This window comes from Propithecus coquereli, unplaced genomic scaffold, assembly GCF_000956105.1.
Source record: "Propithecus coquereli isolate 6110/MARCELLA unplaced genomic scaffold, Pcoq_1.0 Scaffold38, whole genome shotgun sequence".
Lineage (NCBI taxonomy): Eukaryota > Metazoa > Chordata > Mammalia > Primates > Indriidae > Propithecus > Propithecus coquereli.
The window spans coordinates 5,858,256-5,867,813 of NW_012149507.1; the positions used below are offsets into that span (position 1 = coordinate 5,858,256).

The window sequence follows — 9,558 nt, forward strand, 5'->3', positions numbered from 1 at the left end:
ACACACACACACACACACACACACACACACACACACACACACACAATGGAATATGATTCAGTCTTAAAGAGAAGAAAAATCCTGTCATTTTCAACATGGATGGACCTAGAGGACATTATGCTTAAGTGAAATAAACCAAGCACAGAAAGAAAAATACTGCATGATCTCACTGATATGTTAAATCGAAAAACATTGAACTCATAGGAGCTGTGAGTAGGGTAGAATGGCTGGCAGGGAAGGTAGGGGTGTTGGGGAGATGTTGGTCAAAAGGTACAAAATTTCAGTTAGGATGAATAATTTCTAGAGATATATTGTACAGCATAGTGACTATAGTTAATAATGTGTTGTATACTGGAAAATCCCTAAGAAAGTAGATCTTTACATATTTTCACCACCCGCACACAAAATAAGTATATGAGGTGATGAATACATTACTTAACTTCATTTAATTATTTCAAATTGTCTACATATATCAAAATATCATGTTGTATACTGTAAATATATATGGGATATTTATGGTATATAATTGTATATGGTATGTCAATTATATATAATTGAATTTTATTTGTCAATTATATCTTAATAAAGCTTGGGTGGGGGCTGAGGGGAATCCAGCAATGTACAAAAAGCATTATACACCATGATAAGGTGAGATTTTTTCCAAGAACACAAGGTAAATTTAAAATCTGAAATCAGTTACTGTAACCATATAACATATGTACACGAAATGTCCAAAATAGGCAGACCTGTAGAGACAGAATGTAGATTAGGGATTGTCTAAGGCTGAGGCAGGATGGGGAGAATGGCAGGAATGATAAGGCGACTGCTACCGGGCACAGGATTCCTTATAGGGGCAGTGAAAATATTCTAAAATTAATTGTGGTGATGTTTACACAACACTGAATATAACAAAAACCATTGAATTGTACACATTAAACAGGTGAATTGTCTCATATGTGAATTACATCTCAGTAAAGGTGTTACCAAAAATGTTTTCACAGACTTTTTACATATAATACTATTATCATCACTATAGTAATAATATTGGCAAGAACCATTTTCATCTTTGCAAATATTATTCTTTTTGCCCGGAATGCCAACCCTATTACCTACATTTTTTCTGTCTAAAAACTCTATTCTTTTATTAATAATAAGCCAAAATGTGACCACCACTGTAATGCTTTCCATGATTCACTTTATGAAAAGCAAGTATCTCTGAAATATTTTTTTGTTTTAGAGGCAGAATCTTGCTCTATCACCCAGGCTGGAGAGCAGTGGTGCGATCATAGCTCACTGCAACCTGGAACTGCTTGGCTCAAGCAATCCCCTAACATGAACCCTGGATAGACAGATAAGCAGATGAAGAATTTTTGCAAAGCTGTACTTGCTCTTACCACATGAAATTCATGCTAATATTTTCTATCGTACTTTATTCTAGGCTAGTCTATTTTGTTATTTAATGTTTTTCATGACCCATTGAATTAATTTCATGACCCCGTAATGAGTGGCAACCTGCAATTTGAAAAATACTGTCCAAATTAAATTGAGCCCATATTACATATTTTAATATAAGTATTCCTTTATGTGTCAGTTTGCAACAGTGATTAGTGTTACAGGATGTTACAGTCACTGTCTATATTCTGCATTTACCCCCTTTTTGAATACTGAAGTTCTGCTATTATTTTCTGAGTTTTCTAATCCTGAGCTACACAGGTAAGTAATTTTTTATGCCAGGGAATTATTATTATTTGCATAAAAGACTCAATCTCTTACTTAAAATGATGTTTAATTCCTCAATAAAATCGTTTTTCCCTCCTATATGCTCTACACAGGATGGTTATTTTATTTATTGTTCTGGTAATGGCTTCTGATCTGTAACTCTCTCTCTGTCCTTCTGTATTCTGAGTTTTATGTGCTCTAAACAAGCTCCTTTGTGTTCTCCTCTGTGTTTTCCTTTTAATGTGAGCAGATTGGAAACAGTGAAAGCAATTTCACCCTGAACAGAGATAGGGGTACAAACAGCACTTAGTGTGCAATGCCAATAATTGTATCCTATGACTGTGTACTGCAAGTGATTTTATAATTGAAATAAGTCATGCCCAGTGACACATAGTCTATTCAAACAACAGTATTTCAGATTTCCATTTTTCCTGTTTTCAAATATATTTATGATTATGTTTAGTATTATCTATATGTCCATTGTAAGACATTACTTCCAGGCTTTAAATAAATAATCTGTATGGGGTGAGAGTGATACAAAACAGCTATAAGAATTTGGCAATCACTTATTTCTTTGATACAGGACTAGAACAACATTGGACAAAAGTACTTGTGAGTTTATTCTACATATGGCATTTGAATTTATTTCTTCTGGAAACCACAGTTTAGGAAACTCTGTCGTGTGTGTATTTATGCAACTCTGTGTGTGTGTGTGAGTGTGTGTAAAAGAGAGAGAGTTTCAAAAGGACCAGAATACATTTATGCATGATATGTCACATGGCCTGGGTATCAGTAATCCTCTCCTTCAGAAATAATTGCAAAGAAGTTATCCATTGAGAAGCAGTTCACAAAACAGTATTAGGCATTGGGATTTAGAAGAAGTGGTCTTTGTTTAAATCCCAGTTTTAACCCTGGTAGTCATGTTCTGTCTGCAAATACTGACTCCATTCTTATAACCCGTGTATCTTATATCTAGATACAGCCTGTGCTGTATTTTCTTGAAGCTAAAGTTGCATGTCTCAGAGCATCATATACTTGTGTTTTCAGCATTCTCATGCCTCCTTCAGTTACTCACGTACCTTGTCAAATGTCTATAAACATCCTATCTTCATTCTACATCCTTGGAATAGGCCTGAAAAACCACAAACTTAAGGAGCACGTTATTGACTTTTGTATGTGCTATAGATTCTTTATAAGGTCACTGACCTCAGGAAACATGAAATCCAGTTGCAAAGACGAAATAGTGAGTATTAACCAATAAAGAACAAGAACAAGAATTTGTCATGAAAACCGTAAGTGCTACAAGAATCTTGAGAAAGGAAAGATTCCTGAGAGTTCTAACAGTTAAGGAAGTTTTCTCTTGGAGGCATGAACTATGCATGCATAGGTGGAAAAGCAGGTATATTCCAAACAAAGAAATACATTTAGGAGGCTATAGTGTAATGGCTATGATGGGTTTGACTTCGAGTCTTAAATCCATCCTTTCTATCTATGTTACTTTTGGAAGGTTAATAAACATACATGAGCCAATAGTATTCTCACCTCTAGAATTAAGATAAAAGACTTATAGTGCTTGGCAATTAGTAAGCAGTCAATGTTTATTGTCTTCCTTTTCAAAAAAAAAAAACTAATAAAAGTATAATTAGAAATAGGAAGTGATTATTTTATGCATTTGGGGTAAGAAATAAGTTCATTTAGGGAACATATTCTCTATATGAAAACATGGTTCATTGCAACCGTGAATCCCATATGACAGGTAACACAGTAACAAGAGAGAGTATTTTCAAATGGCAAACACCATAGGTGTTTCTATTCAAATGAAACTACATATGGCAGGGTAGTGTTTCTTGCCCTCTTGCTCCTGGTTACACACAGTATCCTCATTACTTGTGGGGAGGAGACACATTAGCATAAAAAATTATCAGACTCTTACCGTGAAAGGCAATTCGTCTCCACTCCAAACAATGTGACCATTCGTACTACACAGGAGTTGACAGAAGGTCAGGCAAGCTGCAGGGAAGAAAGGTAAAAATAAAGGAGGGAGAAAATTCAAGGTGAAAAGATGTCAGAACTGACCAGAAGGCTACCTGAAAAATGAACAAAGAATATCTGTACCCTCCAGAGGACTCAGAGTATATTCCTGGTTGCCAGAAGTAATGCTGGGTCCCCTCTGCTGACGGGTTGAATCTGTGATCCTTTCTGATACTGAGACTGAAGGTGGTTTCCTAAAAATCCAGTGGAAGTTTCAATGGAAATAGTGTGGATTACCCTCCCCACCCTCCCATCTTCCTGCCATAGCATCAGTGATTTCTGCCTTTTAAGGAAAAAAGAAAACTATGCTGTGAAAAGATCGATGTCTAGAGAAAATCTATGTTGACGTTGAATACAAAGATTCAGCTGGGATGGGCAATGTGGCTGTGACAGGGCTTGGAGGACTTGGAGTGTAGCTCCTTTAGCCCTGTTTATCTTCCTCTGTTGCCTGAGCACAACAATTCTGCCTTGGTTTTGTGAAGGAATTTTGCATCTGAGAGTTTCCACTGACTTCCGTATTTTGCTGGGATAAATGCCCAGGACTACAATTCCCGAGTCATATGGAACTTGCATGTTTAGTTTTTGTTTGTTTGTTTATTGTTTGAAACCTGCCAAACTGTTTACCATGCTGGCTGTAACATTTCACATTCCCACCAGCAATGTATTAGTGTGATCCACTTTCTCTGCATCCTTGCCAGCATTTGGTGTTTTGCTATTTTTTATTTTAGCCATTCTGGTAGGTATATAGGTGATATCTCCTTGTGATTTTAACTTCACTTCCCTAAGGCTAATGATACTGAACATCTTTTCCTGTGCGTATCTGCTATCTGCACATCCTCTTTATGTTTTTTGCACACTTTTAATTGGATTATTCGGCTTTTTACTGTTGAGTTTTGAGAGTTCTTTATAAATGATAGATAGTATTTCTTGTATATGTGGTTTACAAATATCATTGTCCTTTCTATAGCTTGTGTTTTCATCCTCTTAAGATGAAGAGCAAAATTTTTAATTTTGATGAAGTCCAACTTATCAATTTTTCCCTTTATGGATTATAATTCTTAAGGACATGTCTAAGAAATCTTTGCCTAGACTTAGATCCTAAAGATTTTTCCTCTGTTTTTGTTTGGATTTTTTTATAGTTTTATGTTTATGCTAAGGCTGTGATCAATTTGAGTTAAATTTTATACACATTGGGAGATTTAGGTCAAGGCAATTTTGGGGGGCCCCGTTTGCTATTTATTTATTTATTTATTTGTCTATGGATGCACAATTCTCCAGCATCTTCTTTGCCTCCTGAGGATGCTGTAAGCATAAATCGTGGATATGTGTATGTGCTCTCTTGTTTACCCATTCGGTTTTTATTATAGAAGGAGGTGAGGGGATATTGAGATCTGCAGGGCTACAATTATCCTACCTTCTCTAGTGCCCTGGGCTGACTTACTTCATCAGAATTTAAAACAACAATAATAATAATTTCATATGGAGTGAGTCTAATTACTGATTTTGTTGATTATCTTTCTTAACTTTGGATTTATTTCCATATTTTGGAATTTTGGTTTATAGACTCATTTCGTGCATAGATTTTTATGATTTTTTTCTGTGCCTTTTTCCCCTATCTCCCCACAAACTGCCACATGTACAGGTCTAGATGTTTTGAGTTTGCCCTCAACCAGATCTTCTTCAGACCCCAGAAGGAGATCTTTTTAATGGAATTTTGAGTTTCTTCTCTGCAGTGATTTTGAGAAATTACAGAGCCAGCAGAGACTTTGATTCCTTTCTTGGTTACAAGGTTGAGCCTATGTCTTCCTACTTCTCTGAGTTTACAGCTTACTGAAAGCTGTGTCCTAGACAGTGGCCAGCACATTTTTGATATTCCATCTCCTTTCATTTCTCAGAGAGACTCATCCTGCCCTCAGTCTGGCTTCAGTCGTTAGCCTAATTTTGGACTTGTATGAAGTATTTTAATTCTCTTTTACCTATGGAAATATTCCAATTCTGGCTGCCCCTGTTGACTTATAGACCCAGAGCTCTGATAGCCAGGACTCTAGCCCTGCTCATGACATTGCACTGCTGGTCTTCAGAGTGTTTATCTTGCCTGTAAGTCCAGCTACATATCTTTTCAGTTTTCATTTTTTATATTTTATCTGTTCTTGGTATGTGTCTGGAGCAGACAAAAGCACCAAATCATAATTTGACAGAGGCAATTTGGCCATAGATTTTCATATTGACTTACCATAGGAGAAATTGCAGATCTCTAGATTTTAAAGTCATAAAATCCTTCCTCTAGAGGCTGATAGGATATCAGCATGCATCAGTATTGGACTTCCTTTATGCCCAGACCTATAGTTGTTATTTTATATACATTATTATTATTTGTATTTTTGTAAGTGGAGAAATAGAATAGGTAAGTAAATTACCCACGACCCCACCACCAGTATACAGAGTGATATTAAAACTAAGTTCAGTCTCAGTCCCAAGTGAATACTCTAACCAACATATCAAGCATTTAATGTTTACTTTTTAATATTTAGGAAAAAGTCTAGAAGAAAGAAAAATAGCCAAGTTCTTCATGGCTAAAGTTTCTGAACTTGCATTGAAAATCCACAGAGAGCTTTTTAAAATTGTTTATAAAATACTTTGAGATCTTCTGATGAAATTGCTATTAGCACAAATCACTTTCCCACACTAATAGAACCAACTGTGCCAGCAGACATTAGTTTTGAGGTAGTCTCAAAGAAGTACAGTTTCAGATATTCTGCTATTTTAACAGTATCTGCTGAGCCTTTTAATTTTCTTGATTTGCAGCATCAGTAGTGCTCCTCACCACCCCCATCAGCTTCCCACTGTCCTCTGGCCCAACCTGCTTCCAGCTCTTCAGACACAGAGTGATGAGGGATTGGGACTGATCATCTGGCCCCACTAATCTCAGTCTCCCTGTGGAACCGAGGCTGGCAAAACAGGAAGGATAATTGGCCACTTTAGGAATTTCCTCCTTTCTGATGCCAATGTTTTACTTGTTTTATCAAGGGGAAGTCTGCCTCATGTTCATCAGCCTCTCACCTTCCATGGGCTCTTGATCTCACCTACAAATGTGCAGAGTTCTTGGGGGATTAAAAAAAAAAAAAAGACTCTTTGTAATTTTCGTTCCTACAAATGCCTGAATTCTTTACAACCAACTCTATTAAAATCATAGTACTGGGACTCTTGTATAACTGCCTTCTTTTTAAATTTAGTATCTTTTTTCAGTCCTTTAACCAGATTCTGTAACCTTGATTTTCCTCCCATCGTCTTGGCCGCTCTACTTCTGTACAATTCAGCAATGTCTTTTTCCTGCAACCTTGAGCAGCCCCCAAGGTCTATTGTGACGATCAGTTCTCCTTACTCCACATCTCGTCCTTGCACGCCCCCCCTCCAGGGATTCAGCTCATCCTTCCCCATATGACTAGGAGATCTCACACAGGTCTTCTGTTCTTCACAGCTCTGCTGAACACCGGGTTATTTTCTTGCAAGATCCAGCATTACCCCAAGCCCATCTTATCTTGCCTAAAATGAAATGGTGCATCTTCCACTCAAAAAATCACAACTCTTTCTTCATCCCTGATAGTTTTTCAATCATAGGAAATTGACTATTTTTTAATAGTAATCAGACTTCAAGTCCTATCTCTCTTTTTTTTCCAAAATCTATTGGTTTCCAAAATCTATTAGTTTTTCTACTAATATCAGCTTCCTTCAGATTTTATTACCACACAAAAAAAATATTTCCATAGGTTTTTGGCTGGCCTCTGCTTCTAGTTTTTCTCCAGGGCAACAAGAGCTAAAATTTAATACAGATTTGGCTTCATATAGCACTGCTTCCCTCCCACGCCGTCTCTCAAAATTATCAGTGTAATGCCACCGTCTCTTTAAGTTTCCACTCTGTAATATGACACAGAGGCCTCCACAACTGATATAGACTTGATTCTAATTTTATAAGCATTCATTCATTCAACAAATATATGTGCCAGGCACTATGCTGGGTGCTTGAGATATGTCAGAGGAAAGTCATAAAGAGAAAAATCTCTCTGCCTTTGTGGAGTTTTATTTCTAGTGAGGGGTGATGTAAAATAAACAATAAACATTAACAAAAGCAATAAATTACACAAAATGTCACAGGGCTAGAAACAATACCACAAAAAGGACCAATTAGGATGCTGGATGCCATTATAGTTTAGGGCGAGTCGCATTTTTATATAGCATGGTCAGAGGCGTTTTCATCAAGGAGGTTACAATTTAAGCCAAAATATGAGGAATTAAACCCTTTTCAAGTAAGAATCCCAGTATGGGTGCAGAGAAGTGAGGGAAGAAGGATGTGGTAGGAGACAGATGGGAGGTAGCAGATATCAGATCATTCAGGGCCCTTTAGAGGCCATTATGAGAGCTTTGGGGGTTCCTCCCAGGGAAATGCGTGGGAGGTTTGGAGTGAGTTTGAAAAGTCATTTAGACATCCAAGTGGCGATATCTGGTGAAAAATTGAATACACATGTCTAAAGCTGAGGACAGAGATCTAGACTAGCAATATATTTTGGGAATTGCCAGTGTTAGGAAACACTATAACTATGACGCGGGACAGTGACTCCCAGTGCTGGGAGCCACTTGAAGTCCAAGTGGGTCCTTGGCTTAGCACAAGAAAGAATTCAGGAGTGAGTCAACAAAATACTTTATTGAAAGCGATATTTATTTAGAAACTATAGAAAGTTAGAAAGTCTACTTCACAGACAGAGCAGAGGCAAGTTCTCCCTGCAGGAGAGAACCAGCCTTCTGCAGAAACTCTAGAAAGTGTACTCCACAGACAAAGTATAGGCTGGCCCTTCCTGTGGGAGAGAACCGGCCCCCTGGTTCCTGTTGCCTTTCTATTTAAGCAACGGGCTAAACAAGGGGAGGAATATTCATGGTGGGGGCAGTCTTCCTCCACCATCTTGGTTGTAACCTGTTGGAATGTGCCCAGGCTTCATCTTGTTTTGATCAGGGCAATTAGAAACTTTGTTTTGAGACTTCCTGACTCAGTGAGGTAGTGCTGCAGCAACGCAAAGCAATGCCATGTCCAAAGCTATGACGTACCCAAAACAGTACCTTCCAGTTCCCAGTCTCAACTATACTGATTTACTTACTCTTACCAAAACTCTACTCATTCTTCCCAAATCTGTATATTTGCCTTTGTGTATATACTTTCTTCCTTATTTTCAGTGTGCAGTATTTGTTTTCAGCCACAGCCTGTCTATTCCTGGGTAACTGACTCTTGTTTAATCATTTTTAATTTTATTTACCAAGTTACTGAGCACGTGACGTGTGCCAAGCACCGTACTGGAAAGTAGGGATCCGGTAACTAATAAGAGAGATAAGACCCTGCCCTCTTGTAACTTACAGTCTAATGAGGGAAAAAACAATAGAACAGACACATTCAGGACCTATGACCACTCTTTCCTCCTCGATACAGGGTCTTCGCTATCAGCTTTAAGTTTTTATCTTATCTCAATAGGGTATCTTTTTCAGTTTCCTTTGCTGGTTCCAGCTCTTCTCCACACACTCTCATGTTAGAAAGCCTCAGGGCTTGCTCTTCCTTCCTTTTCTTCCTCTATTAAAGCTCACTCTCTTGGTGATTCCGTTAACTCCCATACCTTTAAATGGCACTTATAGGCCAATGACTCCCAGACTTTTATCTCCAGCCCAGATCACCCTCCCAAATTCCACACTTCTTTAGAACTACCTATTTGACAACTCCACTTGGATGGTAAAAGGACATCTCAAACTTACCATGTCCAAAACTAAACA

At 37.7% G+C, this 9,558-nt stretch overlaps 1 pseudogene across 1 annotated transcript in view; it reads right to left on the minus strand.

The window, feature by feature from the left end:
• The window catches only part of LOC105816602, a 23,504-nt pseudogene extending 19,811 nt beyond the window's left edge, over positions 1–3,693 (minus strand). Inside the window, exon 1 of the transcript XR_001137799.1 lies at positions 3,653–3,693. The product of XR_001137799.1 is annotated as a 26S protease regulatory subunit 6B pseudogene (transcript). The remainder of the gene's footprint in view (positions 1–3,652) is intronic.
• Between the last annotated feature and the right edge of the window lie 5,865 nt (positions 3,694–9,558).